Raw genomic sequence first — 18,885 nt, forward strand, 5'->3', positions numbered from 1 at the left:
ATAGAATGGTAAGAGGCTCAGATACTGTGCCCTGTGATCTTTTCCCCACCATTAGGAATCAGGGGCAGCAGACATGGATGGATAGAGGGACTGGGCGCCGGATGGTAGCAGATAAGGATAGCTCTGCCAGCAACTGTTTAGTTGACTTCCTCCTGTCTTGAGTGCCTCTCTGAAATTGTTTCAACAATAAAGTGTTTTGATCTATCTAATATAGAATATGTAATGTGCTGGTTTTGGAGGTGGCGGTAGATTTTAAAACCCAAAAATGGCTGTTCAAATCCACAGCAAAATCAACTTATATAACAATGAGGTAATGGTTTAGGCACTCACCAATTAAAATATATTATAATTTTCATTGAATTCTATAAAGCTAAATTGTGATACAGACTATACCGGGACCATGTTATAGCTTTACATCATTTATTAAGAGGGTAAGATTTATTTTAACATCTGGCTAGTAAAAAATACTTCTTTTATATTATTTTGCTCTATTTGTTCTATATTCTAATAGATATGCAACATCCATTTGATATACTTAGGATATACTGGGGGTCGTTTACTATAGCGCCGCGGCGCTTATTAGCACTATGTGCCGCAAATTTGCGCTAATTAGCGCTAAAATGGTATTCACTATAGCGCTGGTGAGAAAATACTCCCAAAATCAAATTTAATATAGTTCCCTGAAACCAAATAGCGCCCAAACCCTTACTCTGCTAAAACCTGGAGAATTGCACATGGAAATAATGTTCAGAGCATGATATAATTGCCTAAATGGTACTGAAATATGCGGTATATTTAAAGATAATCTGCTTTTAAACTGTGTGAAAAAGTGATTTCTACACTGAAATGTCTTTAAAAGTCGTGAAAAAATTCCCCCATTTTGGACAACTAGGCGCCAACACAACTGAGCATGCTCAGACCTGAAAATAGCTCTCATTTTAGCTCCAGTGTCTTTTTTTTTTTACCCGGCGCTATAGTAAATACCAATATGAGAGCTAATTAGAGAGCATTTTCTGGAAGTGAAAATCTGCTCTATTATAGTCCAATGCAAATTTTAGCCATTGATTCTAATGGAACAATTGTAACTTTCACAAAAAAACCTTTTAATGTTGAGATGAAATCTGTCTTTCTCAGGGGAGATGGGCGGAGTCTAGCGGAGCAGACATGCATTGTTAGAGCTCCGCACCGCTGAGGAGAGAAGAGAAGGACAAAGCGGAGCCTGCAGGCTCAAAAGGTATCCATTTGAACCTTTTTACCCCAGGGAACAAACTGTGAAAGTTTGGGCAGGAAATATGGTACTGGGAGGAAGCCGTGGCAGAAATAAAAATCACCTCACAAAGAGCTCACAGGCACTCACTGCAACTAAAGCAGCTCCAGTCACCTCACAATATACAGCATCAGGGCGCTCTCACAGACAGAAAATGTCACAGCAAGACTCTCCATTTGAGTCAGATACAGAACAAATCCTCTCACAAACTTCTCCACAAGCCTCCTCAGCATCCCCAGTAATATTATTACAATTTGAAAAGATGCTTCATAAGGCTTTAAAACAAACCTCAGACCAAATAACAAAAAGCCTAACCAAAGAAATAGGAGAGCTGGGAAACCGCACCGCAGCCTTAGAAATAAAAATGGATGAAATTGAAATTACAACCCAAGAAAATATAACAGAATTGGAACAATTAAAAGAAGAGAATTTAATACTTCAAACTAAGCTCGAAGATTACGAAAATAGAGCCAGATGTTCAAACTTGCGCATAAGGGGAATACCTGAAACTGTGACAGACCTGCAATCTACTATTACTGCTCTATTACAAGAACTAAAGCCAGATATCCCTATTGAACGTTTAGAACTGGACAGAGTACACAGAGCCCTCACAGCCAAAAAGAAAGATGGACCCCCACGTGATATAATCACAAAATTTTATTATTACAGAACGAAAGAACAAATACTAGTTGCTGCAAGAGAAAAAAAGGAACTTAATTTTCAAGGACACAATTATCAAATTTTTGCTGACCTATCCCAACTTACTATTACTAAAAGACGATCCATGAAACCCCAACTAATGGAACTGCAACGCCACAACATTATGTATCAATGGGGCTTCCCCTTTTCAGTCAGATTTAACTACCAAGGTACAATTTACAGAAGCAGATCAGCAGATGAACTACAACAAACCCTTTTAAAATTAAATCTGACAGAACCCACAAGCAGCAACTCTCCCACAAGCAGAAGAATGGCATCATCTTCACCTTCAGGCAGCACCCAGAAAATTTCAGAACAAAATGGGAATAATCATTCTCACAAAAGAGGCCGTTATGCCACATCATCCATGGACCAAGAAGATTTAATGGACTGACATCCTAATTCCTGATATCTCTTCATTTATTATACTAAGAGATGGTTCTCTATAAAAAACCTGTATTTATAACAGAATGTAACTGCATTCTGATAGTCACACACTGTGTGGGATCATGTTACATTCCAGTTATATTTCTTATTACTTCTGATTCATATAGCCTTAGAATATATAAGTGAAATAAGGAAATTCTTGTTCAGTTATATATTTTCAGGTAACAACAATAGATTTATTACTTTTTAGGACAAATATGTTCAATAATCCAGAAGTAATGGAAGCTTTTTCTTTCTTTTCTTAAAACAAATATATTATTAGCTAACTAGTTCCTAGAACTATGTTTTTGTTTATTCTAATCTGAAGCAATACAACCTCAATTTTATGAGTTAACATATCTAAACAGTTACATATGAATACAATATGTAAATTGTTTACTCTAAAAGGGTTAAAATCCCAAAATAATTCAAACTATCTTCATCAATACCAAAGTTATTAACAGTACCTTTCTAACTGAATTATTTAGCCTAGGGCAAGACTAACCATATACAACCACCCTGGAATAAATAATTTCAACAAAAACTATATTCTGCACTCCAATTAATGAATCATCATTTTGATGTCTTTTGACATAGCACTTCTCTCCTGTAAGCGGAAGATCCGTGTACCCCCATTAGCCCTCCTCATTCTCCCAACCATATTATGTGGGAGTGTGACGAAGGCACTTATTCCCCTGAGAGAGATATTGATTCTCTTTCACGGTAAATTGTGATTACTTGCAAAAAATAATTTATACAATGTATCATCTAATCTCATATGTTTTTTGTTTACTCTTTACTCCAGAATTCACTGGTTTCTTTTCTATCTTTTCATCTCTTCAGTCCACACAGGTTGATCTGCGCAGTCAGCACTGCATAACAAAAAGTAAGTCAAAATTATTTGATCTGTTGCCATGGCACCACTGAATATACTTTCCCTAAATGTTCAGGGAATAAATGTCCCTCAAAAAAGGACCAAAGCCTTCCGTACTTTCCATAACAAGAAGGCTCACATAGTATGCCTCCAAGAAACACACTTCACCAAAGATTCTACTCCAAAATATATTTCTCCTTTTTATCAACAAATTTACACGGCTTCTGCCTGTAACAAACATAGGGGAACTCTAATTGCATTTCACCGATCCACACCATTCACCTTATCATCAGAAATTAAAGACCCAGAAGGTAGATACCTGATACTCATGGGTTATATAATGGATACAGCAATCACGGTGATTTCCTACTACGCTCCTAACAAACAACCTACACCATTCCTCTCACATATATTACAAGTGATTAATACACACAAAATAGGAACAGTGATAATGTGTGGGGATTCGAACCAGGTCCTCCTCCCATTTCTAGATAAATCATCTTTTACACCATCCAAAATAACCTCTAGATTACCTTTTTCTCAACTTCTTTCCAAATACAATCTGGTAGATTCGTGGAGAGAAAGTAACCCAATGAAAAAGAAATTCACTTATTTCTCGCACCCTCATCAAACCTTCACCAGAATAGATCATATTTTTCTAACAATAGGAATGATACCAGAAATGATTGCATCAGATATAATTCTGATTCCGTGGTCTGACCATAATGCAGTATACACTACTATAGCCTCAGCCATACCAAAAGCGCATGACCCAACGTGGTACTTATCGGACATAATGCTCAAACACCCACTACATCAGATGGCCATTGAACAAGCTTTAAAGGAATACATATCAATTAATAATACAACAGACATTTCCCCAATAACACTGTGGGAAGCTCGTAAGCCTGTCTTGCGTGGATACAAAGACAAATGGCACTATTTAAACGGGAACGCAAAAATCTAGCAAAAAACTAGAACTCAATTTTAATGCAGCCTACATATCATTCCAAGATAATCCATCTCAGAGTACAAAATCTCATCTGGAAAAATCTAGATTGGAATACGATCTATTTCTCACTGAGTCAGTTGATAAATCCCTCAAATGCTCCAAACACAATTTCTACATGAATACAAACAAACCAGGTACATATTTGGTTCGGGCATTAAATTCAACTAACAAATCTTTCAAACCAATACGTTTGAAATTATCAAAAAATGTTTATACTTGTAATCCAGTTAAAATAGTCCATAAATTTCACTCACATCTCGCAACTTTATACAAGACAAACAATGAATTTAATCCTACAGAGGCTGAATCCTTCTTCTCAAAAATAACCTTACCTGAGTTGTCTCAGAATCAAAAAAGCAGTTTGGATGAGCCTATAACTATAGATGAAGTTGCTAACGCCATAAAAGACCTAAAACTTAACAAAAGACCAGGCCCAGACGGCTACTCGGCTTTATACTATAAAACATTCTCAGAAATACTCTCTCCCATTCTCACTGAAACTTTTAACAAACTTCTAGAAGGACATTCTTTTCGGCAAGAAACACTAATGGCAATTGTTTGTATGATCCCAAAACCCCTTTCTGATGATACTTCCTGTGTGAATTATCGGCCTATCTCTCTGTTAAACCTTGATATTAAATTATTAGCAAAAATAATAGCAAAACACCTCAATAGCATTATAGGAAAATGAATACATAGAGTTCAAGTAGGCTTCATGCCAAATAGACAGGCAGGCGATAATATACGCTGGGCAGTGTTATTGGCACATATTGCTAAAAAACGGAAAATCCCTTTATGTTTTCTATCTCTCGATATTAAGAGGGCATTTGACACAGTATCCTGGCAATATATGCAATATTCATTACAAAAATGGGGTTTTGGACCCCACTTTTTAACATGGATCAAAGCATTATATAATAAACCCAAAGCCTATATAAAATATGCTGGATACAAATCTGATGCCTTTAATATCGAAAGAGGTACCCGACAGGGTTGCCCATTATCTCCCTTATTATTTGCCCTTATACTCGAACCCATGGCCCAATACATCAGCACAAACCAAACTATAACTGGCATTGAAGTAGGAGGTATTACACACAAATTATGTATATTTGCAGACGATATATTACTTTTTCTATCATCACCACAGGTCTCTGGTCCTAACTTAATACCAGCTCTTGATGGATTTGCAGCTCTATCTGGCCTTATGATTAATCCTAAGAAATGCCTAGTGCTTAATATTTCGCTCACAAACATGGAATTGATCCCGGCTAGGGCTGCACTCCCATTCACATGGGCAGAAAAATCAATCCCATATCTTGGAATTCATTTAACAGCATCTCATTGTGACTTATTCTCAACCAATTATCCTCCTGTATTAAGACAGATCACAAATCTAATAAAACAATGGTCACAACTTCCTTTATCCTGGATAGGGAAGATTAATGCAATCAAAATGACTATTCTACCCAAATTGCTTTATCTATTCAGAGTCCTCCCTATTCCAATTCCTTCCTATTTTTTGAGAATAGTACAAAAAAGAGCAACTTCGTTTATATGGGGCTCTTTTAAACCACATATACCTATACACACACTACATCTTCCCAAAAATAAAGGAGGCCTGGGATACCCTAATTTTACTAACTACTACAGAGCAGCACATTTGGCCAGTCTGTCCAAATACCATGCAAAACAGGAAATCCCATTATGGGTATTTATAGAGGCTTCAGAAAATGACCCTCTATTAATATCAAACTTGTTATGGCTTGATCCTAAAGACCGCTTTAAAATTCATAATCCCATAACTAAACACTTCTTATCTCTCTTGGATAAACTAAAAACCAAATATCAGTTACAATCTCCACACAATCCTCTCCTTTCTTTTATCAGAAATCCGGCCTTTTATCCGGCATGGATCTACCCAAATTCTTTTAAAGCTTAGACAACATCAGGCTTTCAGACACTAAATGACTTCATAGCATCTAAATTATTCCTTTCATTCCCATCGCTTAGAGAAAAATATGATCTACCAAACTCTGAGATATTTAGATATCTCCAAATCAAAAATTTCTATACACCATTCCTAAAGGGGGATACACCATTATCCCAATTATCCATTTTTGAATCAATCTGTACAAAAGATCCATTTGCTAAAGGTACAATGTCATCACTTTATAATCAATTATATGGAGTAGTAAATCTTAATAGACCCTCTTACGTTCAGAGGTGGGAGGAGGACCTGGGACAAACTTTAGAAGACACGGACTGGTCTAACATATGGCTCACATCTAAGTCATCTTCACCCAACATCTTAGCACTGGAGACAAATTATAAAGTCCTAACTCGCTGGTACCTTGTACCCGCTAAAGTGGCAAAATATTCACCTAATACCTCAGCTCTTTGTTTTCGAGGATGCCCAGAGATAGGCACACATTTACACATATGGTGGACGTGCCCAGTAATCCAAACCTTCTGGAAGGAAGTCTTCGTGATTGCATCTAAAATTATTTAAAAAAATAATACAACCAGATCCATATATAACTTTACTTAATCTAAAACCGGAATGGTTAACACTCTCTCAATTCAAACTTATGATCCAACTAATAACGGCTGCAAAACAAACAGTGGCCAAGGCATGGAAATCTCCTACATTGGTACTAGCAGAAATAATTCACAGAATGAATAATACAATGTCCCATGCTAAGATGGTAGCCATCGATCAAAATCAAATTCCAAAATTTGAAAAACTTTGGCATCCTTGGATAAAACAACAGTTCCTGTCAAATTTCAATGACTCTGTCCTGTTGCCATGGTAACAGATTAAATGACTTACAGAGACACCCATTCTAAGGCTTCAAAGAGAACTAAAAAGAATAATAAACTGACTAGCGGGACAACCTTGTGGACCATACCTCTGCCTTTCTACCCTTTTTCTTCTTTCTCTTTCCTTTTCTCCACCTTACGATTAAAGCTCATTATCAGAATTTATTTGACCTATATACACTCTACCTGTAAACAATATGTATAGTAGGTATAAATCATTTAAATACCTACAAAAGTAACTAAGAAAATGATATATATCTTTAATTTAGGTTTACGTGAATCCAATGTTTAATATTTGAAATTTCATGATATTTACCTATATAAACCCTACTGTAAAACAATGAGCTTACTTTATAGATCCTTGTAAACTTACTTTGTGTATCTTTATAATATTGTATACTCAATAAACTTCTTTTGACAAGGAAATCTATCTTTCTCTGAAATTAATATTCCTTTGCAACATTGTTGCTTCTACTTAAAATATTTTGTTTTTAAGAATACTAGAATGTGGAATGTTTTGATGTTTTGGTAAAATATATTTTTCTCTGTCACTTTCACTTGTTACTCTCCATTAGGGATGAGCTTCGAGTTCGAGTCGAACTCATGTTCGACTCGAACATTAGCTGTTCGCAAGTTCGCCGAACACCGAACAATTTGGGGTGTTCGCGGCAAATTCGAATGCCGCGGAACACCCTTTAAAAGTCTATGGGAGAAATCAAAAGTGCTAATTTTAAAGGCTTATATGCAAGTTATTGTCATAAAAAGTGTTTGGGGACCTGGGTCCTGCCCCAGGGGACATGTATCAATGCAAAAAAAAGTTTTAAAAACGGACGTTTTTTCAGGAGCAGTGATTTTAATAATGCTTAAAGTCAAACAATAAAAGTGTAATATCCCTTTAAATTTCGTACCTGGGGGGTGTCTATAGTATGCCTGTAAAGGGGCGCATGTTTCCCGTGTTTAGAACAGTCTGACAGCAAAATGACATTTGGAAGGAAAAAACACATTTAAAACTACCCGCGGCTATTGCATTGCCGACAATACACATAGAAGTTCATTGATAAAAACGGCATGGGAATTCCCCCCAGGGAAACCCTGAACCAAAATTAAAAAAAAAAAAAATGACGTGGGGGGGGTCCCCCTAAATTCCATACCAGGCCCTTCAGGTCTGGTATGGATATTAAGGGGAACCCCGGCCAAAATTTAAAAAAAAAAATGACGTGGGGTTCCCCCTAAATTCCATACCAGACCCTTCAGGTCTGGTATGGATTTTAAGGGGAACCCCGCGCCAAAAAAAAAAAAAAAAAACGGCGTGGGGTTCCCCCAAAAATCCATACCAGACCCTTATCCGAGCACGCAACCTGGCAGGCCGCAGGAAAAGAGGGGGGGACGAGAGTGTGACCCCCCCCCCCTCCTGAACCGTACCAGGCCACATGACATTGGGAGGGTGCTTTGGGGTAGCCCCCCAAAACACCTTGTCCCCATGTTGATGAGGACAAGGGCCTCATCCCCACAACCGTGGCCGGTGGTTGTGGGGGTCTGCGGGCGGGGGGCTTATCGGAATCTGGAAGCCCCCTTTAACAAGGGGACCCCCAGATCCCGGCCCCCCCCCCTGTGTGAAATGGTAAGGGGGTACTTACCCCTACCATTTCACTAAAAAACTGTCAAAATAGTTAAAAATGACAAGAGACAGTTTTTGACAATTCCTTTATTTAAATGCTTCTTCTATCTTCCTTCATCTTCTTCTGGTTCTTCTGGCTCTTCTGGTTCTTCCTTCGGCGTTCTCGTCCAGCATCTTCTCCGCGGCGTCTTCTATCTTCTTCTCCTCGGGCCGCTCCGCACCCATGGCATGAGGGGAGGCTCCCGCTCTTCTCTTCATCTTCTTCTTCATCCTCTTCTCTTCTTCATCTTCTTCATCTTCATCTTCTCTTCTTTTCTTCTGCGGGCCGCATGGAGGGAGGCTCCCGCTGTGTGACGGCGTCTCCTCGTCTGACGGTTCTTAAATAACGGGGGGCGGGGCCACCCGGTGACCCCGCCCCCCTCTGACGCACGGGACATGACGGGACTTCCCTGTGGCATTCCCCGTGACGTCAAAGGGAAGTCCCGTCAAGTCACCGTGCGTCAGAGGGGGGCGGGGTCACCGGGTGGCCCCGCCCCCCGTTATTTAAGAACCGTCAGACGAGGAGACGCCGTCACACAGCGGGAGCCTCCCTCCATGCATGGATGCGGAGCGGCCCGCAGAAGAAAAGAAGAGAAGATGAAGATGAAGAAGATGAAGAAGAGAAGAGGATGAAGAAGAAGATGAAGAGAAGAGCGGGAGCCTCCCCTCATGCCATGGGTGCGGAGCGGCCCGAGGAGAAGAAGATAGAAGACGCCGCGGAGAAGATGCTGGACGAGAACGCCGGAGGAAGAACCAGAAGAGTCAGGAGAACCAGAAGAAGAAGAAGATGAAGGAAGATAGAAGAAGCATTTAAATAAAGGAATTGTCAAAAACTGTCTCTTGTCATTTTTAACTATTTTGACAGTTTTTTAGTGAAATGGTAGGGGTAAGTACCCCCTTACCATTTCACACAGGGGGGGGCCGGGATCTGGGGGTCCCCTTGTTAAAGGGGGCTTCCAGATTCCGATAAGCCCCCCGCCCGCAGACCCCCACAACCACCGGCCACGGTTGTGGGGATGAGGCCCTTGTCCTCATCAACATGGGGACAAGGTGTTTTGGGGGGCTACCCCAAAGCACCCTCCCAATGTTGAGGGCATGTGGCCTGGTACGGTTCAGGAGGGGGGGGGGGGCGCACTCTCGTCCCCCCCTCTTTTCCTGCGGCCTGCCAGGTTGCGTGCTCGGATAAGGGTCTGGTATGGATTTTTGGGGGAACCCCACGCCGTTTTTTTTTTTTTTTTTTTGGCGCGGGGTTCCCCTTAAAATCCATACCAGACCTGAAGGGTCTGGTATGGAATTTAGGGGGAACCCCACGTCATTTTTTTTTTAAATTTTGGCCGGGGTTCCCCTTAATATCCATACCAGACCTGAAGGGCCTGGTATGGAATTTAGGGGGACCCCCCCACGTCATTTTTTTTTTTTTAATTTTGGTTCGGGGTTTCCCTGGGGGGAATTCCCATGCCGTATTTATCAATGAACTTCTATGTGTATTGTCGGCAATGCAATAGCCGCGGGTAGTTTTAAATGTGTTTTTTCCTTCCAAATGTCATTTTGCTGTCAGACTGTTCTAAACACAGGAAACATGCGCCCCTTTACAGGCATACTATAGACACCCCCCAGGTACGAAATTTAAAGGGATATTACACTTTTATTGTTTGACTTTAAGCATTATTAAAATCACTGCTCCTGAAAAAACGGCCGTTTTTAAAACTTTTTTTTGCATTGATCCATGTCCCCTGGGGCAGGACCCAGGTCCCCAAACACTTTTTATGACAATAACTTGCATATAAGCCTTTAAAATTAGCACTTTTGATTATTCATGTTCGTGTCCCATAGACTTTAACGGTGTTCGCGTGTTCGAGCGAACTTTTTTCCTGTTCGCATGTTCTGGTGCGAACCGAACAGGGGGGTGTTCGGCTCATCCCTACTCTCCATCTCAACAATCTTTACCCAAACTCACACAGGAGTCTTTACAAACTACAAACAATACCATTGCTGATGCAAATTTAAAATGAATCACAATTTTTTGTGCTTTTTATTATTTCCAAATATTCATAATTTGAGCCCAAAAAATGTGATATGTGTACCAACATCAGCAATCAAAATGTAATTCCCAAAAATTTGAGGGTAATATTCTACTCTCACCCACAAAAAAACACCAAATATCACAGAATAAATCAAGAAGAATAACTCTTGAGTAATGTAATTCCATCACCCGTATGTCCAAAGAATTGCAGTATTTATGTGTATTTATGTGTAGGAAGTGCTCACACGTGGCAGCTCTGTGGCTTAGAGGTTAGAACTTCTGCTTAGTATCACTGAGCGTCTGGGTTAAAATCCCAAACATGCTGCTTGATGTACAGAAGTTGTCTCATCTCCCAGGTCCTATAAATGTAGTAGGAGGGTTCCACCACCTTGCAAGTCTTTTCTAGATACACTGTTTAGGCCTGGCTCGCAGTCTCTGCTCTAATTCAGCCCAAAGGGTGTTCTATCTGGTTGAGGCCAGGACTCCGTGCAGGCCAGTCAAGTTTCTCCACCCCAAACTCCCTCATCCATGTCTTTATGGACCTTGCTTTGTGCACTGGTGTGCAGTCATGTTGGAACAGGAAGGGGCTTTCCCCAAACTGTTCCCACAAAGTTGGGAGCATGAAATTGTCCAAAATGTTTTGGTATGCCGACACCTTAAGAGTTCCCTTCACTGGAACTAAGAGGCCAAGCCCAACCCCTGAAAAACAACCCCCACATCATAATCCCCCCTCCACCATATCATTTGGACCAGTGCACAAAGCAAGGTCCATAAAGACATGAATGGGTGATTTTGGGGTGGAGGAACTTGACTGGCCTGGACAGAGTCCTGACCTCAACACAACAAAACACCTAAGGGATGAATTAGAGCGGAGACTGTAGGTCAGGCCTTCTCATCCAACATCAGTGCCTGACCTCACAAATGCACTTGGAAGAATGGTCAAACATTCCCATAGACACACTCCTAAACCTTGTGGACAGCCTTCCCAGAAGAGTTGAAGCTGTTATAGCTGCAAAGGGTGGGCCAAATGAGTTTTGAACCCAATACTAATACTGGGATGCCATTACAGTTCATGTGCATTTAAAGGCAGGCATCCCAATACTTAGGCCAATATATTGTATATTGCTTGTGACACTGAGCATGGCTATGGAATTAGGGCTGGTTCACACCTAAGAGATGCAGAGAACATGTGTGAGGCTGCCTGGTGGCTAAGTGGGTAGCAGTTCTGTCTAGCAGCACCTGGGATGTTGGTTCAATTCCCCAACATGCTAATGCTTGTATTGAAATTTATATGTTCTCCCTGTGTGGGTTTCTCACCACAATCTAAAGACATGCTGGCATGTTATTTGTCTCCTGTCTAAATAGGTTCTAATGTAAGAAAGTTACTTTTGGACTTTAGATTGGAAGTTCATTGCAGCCAGGGACTGATGTTAATGTTTGTTAGCACTAATCATGCCAGGGACTTGGACATTTATAATTGTAGGGTTTGCACTGCACAGGTACATATGCTTAGAAAACTGTTGCTTTGTTTGTGTGAATGCAAATTGACTTTGATCTTTGGCCTGTATTTGGAGATTTGATGCACATATCCAAGAGCTAACACAGTTGCAAATAGTATTATGTGTTCCTGCTCATCAGGTGCAATCACTTTAGACATACATGAAGAGACAGATTGAAAGATACTGGTGGGCGTGTACTTCTATAGGGCGTGTCAGTGTGCTAACAATACAATCTCTCTTATATAAAGGCCTGCAGTAGGGGGGGTTAGTTTGGCCTGAGAAGGTCAAGTTTTTTGCTGTGATTTGTGGGGGGGAGAAGGAATGATATTGTGCCTATTGACAAATGCCCAACTAGGGATATTTACTGAAATTCTTGTGCATTTTTTCAATCAAAAGTGGGTTTATGTGGCCATGCTGTCAATGTTGTGTGTGTATTGTTCCTGTCTGATCATGCAAACATTGTTTGGAAGCATCTTCTGACCTTCTACTCTTTTTGATCTCGTTTAATCGTGTACACCGAAATGCAGCTTCCAGCAGAACATGATCACTAATGTATGTATGTGTGGATTGTGGCCTGGTGGTGGGTGTTTTGAATAAGTCTTTTTTAATATTATGTTGGAATGCTTTGTAAGAATAATGACTGTTAAGTATGTTTCTATAATCTTGCAGATAAAAATGTGATGTGTTGCCTGTTATACACTGCAATTAAAGCTGTGTCCACTCTAAGGTTTTGTCAAGTTTTAGATTGTAAGCTCCTATGATAAAGGCCCTTAAAATCCTATTGCTAAATGTAGCACCATATATCCTGTCCAATTTTTTTTTTGAAGCTAGTAAATAACTGTACATATTTTATTTTTATTTTTTCTGCTGGTAAAATAAAAGTACATTATTGAGCTTTGTTGTGGTGTTTTTTTTTTTCTTTCTCTTTAGTTTTTGTGGGTGGTGGTGGTTTTGGGAAAGTGCAATATCTCTTATATCTTATTTCAATATGTATTTGTGCACCAAAAAACAAATCTCTTTGCCCTGGTTCACATTGATGCTACTTTGAAATCGCGCTACTTCACTTGAAGTAGCACGATTTCAAAGTAGTAAGGTCAGCGTGATTTCAGGTGCTACTTGATAGACATCCGTGTGGCTTCATACACAGATGTCTATTAAGGTCGCACCTGAAATAGGCAAAAGTAGTGCAGGAACTACTTTAGCAAATAGGTGCAACACCACAAAATCGGTGTCGCATCAATTGGAACAGTGCCATTGCTGCCAATAGTCATGCGATTTGATCTCTCAAATCGCATGACAAATCCCTCCTATGTAAACCTAGGCTTCTGCACACCTGCAAGTAAATGATAAAGGTGGAATCTTTATAAAAGTAGTTGTGGAGAATTGCAGGTAATGAATTCAGCTGGTGGATAGGCAGTGTTGTATGTGTCAGCTTTAGTTCACATTGGTGCGATTTGACATGTCAAATCGGTGGCATTTGCACCGTTTTAATTGGTGCGACTTTGCGGTGCAATTTGTATTATATCAGTGCAGAAACCTGCACAGATGTCTCTGAAATTCTCCCTGCAGTCGGGACTTACATGTGGGAATGAAATTGTTTGATTTCAGCTGAACGATTTCCTCCCTCTGTCAGCTGTGAACCAGGGCTGAAATTGGGCCTTTGTTTTTGTTATTCACCTGCTGCTAACCCAGGGACACATTTCTTATTGAACGCCTTTAAATATCATAAGTAGAAATACAAATTTGCATATCTGCAAATAAACAAAAATAATAAAATTCGAATTGTGGTTGCGATCAAATATTCGCAGCAGCGATCAAAAGAGTGTGGTTTCGCCTCCTGACCCAGAAATAAGTCATTGTAATCACCCGGAAGTTCCTGTGCTGGTCAGGATCTCCATCTAGGTGAACATGGCGAGGTCCCTCTTTAGCAAAGAGGAGGTGCTGCTCATTTTCTGGATAAGGGTATGATATGTACTTGTGCTTAATCAATGTGGGGTGGATGTGGTAGTTAGATTTGGTGTGGGTGGGGTTCATTGATTTGTTTGGCATCCCCACACATTTGCTTCTAGCCCATGTGCACACAGCACTTCCTGCATTTGTTCTGCTGATGTAAATTCAAGTATAAATGAGAGCTCCTTTCTATTGAAATATATATGACTTGTTTCATAGTTGGGCGACTTTGGACCTCCGAGTTGCTTAACAAATAGTACCCCATGATTCTCAATGAAAACTAGGGATGAGCCGAACACCCCCCTGTTCGGTTCGCAACAGAACATGCAAACAGGCAAAAAATTTGTTCAAACACGCAAACACCGTTAAAGTCTATGGAACATGAACATAAATAATCAAAAGTGACCTTATCTATATCTATATCTTATCTATAAAGATTAATATGCAAGTTATTGTCATAAAAAGTGTTTGGGGACCTGGGTCCTGCCCCAGGGGACATGTATCAATGCAAAAAAGTTTTAAAAAGAGACTTTTTTTGGGAACAGTGATTTTAATAATCCTTCAAGTGAAATAATAAAAGTGTAATATTCCTTTAAATTTCGTACCCAGGGGGTGTCTATAGTATGCCTGTAAAGTGGCGCATGTTTCCCGTGTTTAGAACAGTCTGACAGCAAAATGACACTTCTAAAAGAAGAAAAAAGTCATTTAAAAGTGCCAACGCTAGTGCCGGTGTTCTGCCGAGAAAGTTCCCCCCGGCGGATAAGGACTCCCCTGTACTGCGCAGGCGCAACGCTTGTGCAGTACGAGCCGCTGAAAATAGCCGAAGCTGAATACCTGTGAGTCAGCTGTACACGGCGCTTGTAACAGGGCCCCTCGCCATGCTTCGGGCATGGCCTCGCTTCGCTCGGCATATTTTTATTCTAACTCTATGTCCACTTGGATGGTGGGGCTTGAACCTGGACTCAGGGCAAAATGTAGTGCACAGGCGCTGTGTAGAGCTGACGATCAGCTGTTCAACTTCGGAGACTCCGTAGTTGTTCGTACTGTGCAAGCACAGCTCATGCGCAGTACAGGGGGGTCATTATCTGCTGGGGGAACTTTCTCGGCAAGACACCGGCTATTAATGAATTGTCGGTCCCAACAATACACATAGAAGTTAATTGATAAAAATGGCCTGGGATTCCCCCACAGTCCATTACCAGGCCCTTTGGTTCTGGTATGAATATTAAGGGGAACCCCCGAACCAAAATTAAAAAAAAAAAAATGTGTGGGGGTCCCCCAAATTCCATACCAGGCCCTTCAGGTCTGGTATGGATATTAAGGGGAACCCCGTGCCAAAATTTTTAAAAAAAAATGGCGTGGGGGTCCCCCTCAAAATCCATACCAGACCCTTATCTGAGCATGCCACCTGGCAGGCCGCAGGAATACAGGGGAGGCAAGAGAGCACTCCCCCTCCTGAACCGTACCAGGCCACATGCCCTCAACATGGGGAGGATGTCCCCATGTTGATGGGGACAAGGGCCTCATCCCCACAACCCTTGCCCGGTGGTTCTGGGGGTCTGCAGGCGGGGGGCTTATCAGAATCTGGAAGCCCCCTTTAACAAGGGCACCCCCAGATCCCGCCCCCCTTGTGAAATGGTAACAGGTACTTCTACCATTTCACAAAAAAAGTGTCAAAAATTGTAAAAAAAGACAGCATGGGACAAGTCCTTTATTACAAAAGAAAAAAAAATTACAGCGATGTAATCCTTCCTCATTCTGGGATACGGAGAAAGATGCAGCCACGACACAATCCACCTCTATGGGAGGAGCCCGCTAAATGATGCTAGACCTGCCGTGACAGTTCTTAAATAGCTGAGGGCGGGGCCACCCGTGACGTGTGCGGGTGACCCGCTCCCCTCTGACACAACGGGAAATGCCGCGGGGTTACCAGTGACATGTACAGGTGACCCCGCCCCCTTCGGACACCACGGAAAGCCCCAAAATCACACCCGAGCAATGCATGCGACTAGTTTCTCCATACAGGGGGCGTCTTGAAGCTGTCATTACCAGCAAAGGATTTTGTATGAAATATTCAATAAATTTCAGTTAGCGTGTTCAAATTTTTTAAGCTGTGTCATTCCATTGTATTACACATAACTCAATTTCTGAACTTGATTGTTTTGGTTTCTTTGTATGTATGGGATTACATGTGCTGTTACAGACATGTGGTGAAAATTTTCATGTCAATAGCACCTTTCGAAATATATTAACTAGAAAAATGGTGACGTGTTCAATACTTATTTTATATCCTAAGGTGATATTATAAACATGTCAAGATAAATAACAGTTAGTAAATACCATACACACTTAATATATGACACCTCCTAGTGACAATACTTTGTGTGATAAATGCTCAAGATACAAAAATAAGTGTGAATAAAGTCTTTAAAAACAACATTCTTCTGTGAATCTGGTGTTCTCCATAGGTCACTAACTTGTATCCCTTCACCATTCAAACTATGTGCTCATCTCGTATATAGACCTTGAACAGGTACATATAAACCTTCCCTTTAGGGGTATAACTCCAATGGATGGCAGCATAAATCTTGTTACGGGAAAAATGGCTTCAATATGCAGTGATACCCTAATTACCATGCTGACTTCCGAGATCTGCTCTGGAATGTGTCATCCATGCAGTCTGCAGCCCGCACTGCCTGTGAGAACAGTCTCACATGCAGCAGATCGTGAAGCTTGCGAGAGCCGCTGAGTGTGTGAAACTGTCATGTAATGTAACTGCATGCAGGGAGAGAGACCAGCTGTCACAACACAGTGGTGATGTCTGGGATGGGCGGGACCAAACGGCTAACAAACACCAGCCGATGGGATGGGGTCTGGGCGGGCCGCTACATGTATGTGGCTCTGCCCTCTTTCTTAAGCAGCCCAATCACTGGCTGGTGTTTAGATAGCTGTTCAGTCCCACCCACCCCCGACATCACCGCTGAGTTGTGACAGCTCCTCTCTCTTCCTGAATGCAGTTACATTATATGACAGTTTCACACTCTAAACAAAACTCCCCCTCTCCCCCAGTCAGTGCCACCTGCCAGTTCCAATCACTGCCACCTGTCAGTGCCAATCAGTGCTACCTGTCGGTGCCAATCAGTGCCACCTGCCAGTGCCAATCAGTGCCACCTGTCGGTGCCAATCAGTGCCACCTGTCAGTGCCAATCAGTGCTTCCAATCAGTGCCAATCACTGCCACCTGTAAGTGCCAATCAGTGCTGCCTGTCAGTGGCAATCACTGCTGCCTATTAGTGCCACCTACCAGTGCCACCTATCAGTGCCCATCATTGCCACCTGTAAGTGCCAATCAGTGCTGCCTATCAGTGCCAACCACTGCCACCTATCAGTGCCCATCAGTGCTGCCAATCAGTGCTTCCAATCAGTGCTGCCTATTAGTTGCAATCAGTGATGCCAATCAGTGCCCATAAGTGATGCCTATGCCCATCAGTGCTGCCAATTAGTGCCACCTATCAGTGACAATCAGTGCCCATCAGTGTTGCCTATCAGTACCCATCAGCGCTGCCTATCAGTGCCACCTATCAATGCTAATCAGTGATGCCAATCATTGCCCATAAGTGATGCCTATCAATGCCCATCAGTGCTGCCAGTGCCACTAAATGCTGCCAGTGCCAATCAGTGCTGCCAACCAGTGCCACTAAATTCTGCCAATCAGTGCTGCCTATCAGTGCTGCCTATCAGTGCCAATTGGTGCAGCCTATTAGTGCCACCTATCATTGCCAATCAGGGCCCATCAGTGCCGCCCATCAGTGCTGCCAATCAGTGCTTTCTATTTGTGCCAATCAGTGCCACCTATCAGTGCCAATCAGTGCTGCCCATCAGTGCCACAAAGCAGTGCCTATCAGTGCCGCCAACCAGTGCTGCCGATCAGTGGCCATCATTGCTGCCAATCAGTGGCCATCAGTGCTTACCAAATCAGTGGTGCCTATTAGTGCCAACCAGTGGCACCTATCAGTGCCCATCAGTTCTGCCAATCAGTGCCACCTATTAGTGCCAATTAGTGCCAGTGCCCATCAGTGCTGCCTATCAGTGCTGCCTATCAGAGCACATCAGTGCTGCCTGGCAGTGCCCATCAGTCCACTGAGTGCAGGAATGGGGAGATGAACTCAGCAGTCAGGCACATTTTCCATGGGGGGCCGGCCTGGTGGGACACAACTGAAATCCGTTGATGTTTATGTAGCGCCCGCCTACTTAAGTGTGTGCTAAAGTAGGCAGTTAGGATTAATGTTAGGCAAAATTGCCAGTGTTTTACCCTGTTGGTGTAAGCTGGTGGGTTAATGTGTTGGGAGGTTTGTTAGAGTAGAGGAAGGTTTGGCCACCTACACTCTAGGTGTATTGATCCTTTTTGTATTGACTGTAGTCATAGGGACTCATAGTTAGGAAATTGTACAGTATTGTAATTATGATTTTTGTGAAGATATTCATGTTTATGTCACACATACACATCACCGCAAGGTAGGGAAACATGGGATGCCTCATGTTAGGTAGGTAGGACTGTCTCTTGGTCTGTGGATTCCTTTTTTTTTCCACAACTGGGGACAGTTGTGATTTCAGGAGGGGGCGTATGTAGCGCCCACCTACTTAGGTATGTGTTAA

This window comes from Aquarana catesbeiana, linkage group LG03 (assembly GCF_042186555.1).
Source record: "Aquarana catesbeiana isolate 2022-GZ linkage group LG03, ASM4218655v1, whole genome shotgun sequence".
In the NCBI taxonomy this organism is placed as follows: Eukaryota; Metazoa; Chordata; class Amphibia; order Anura; family Ranidae; genus Aquarana; species Aquarana catesbeiana.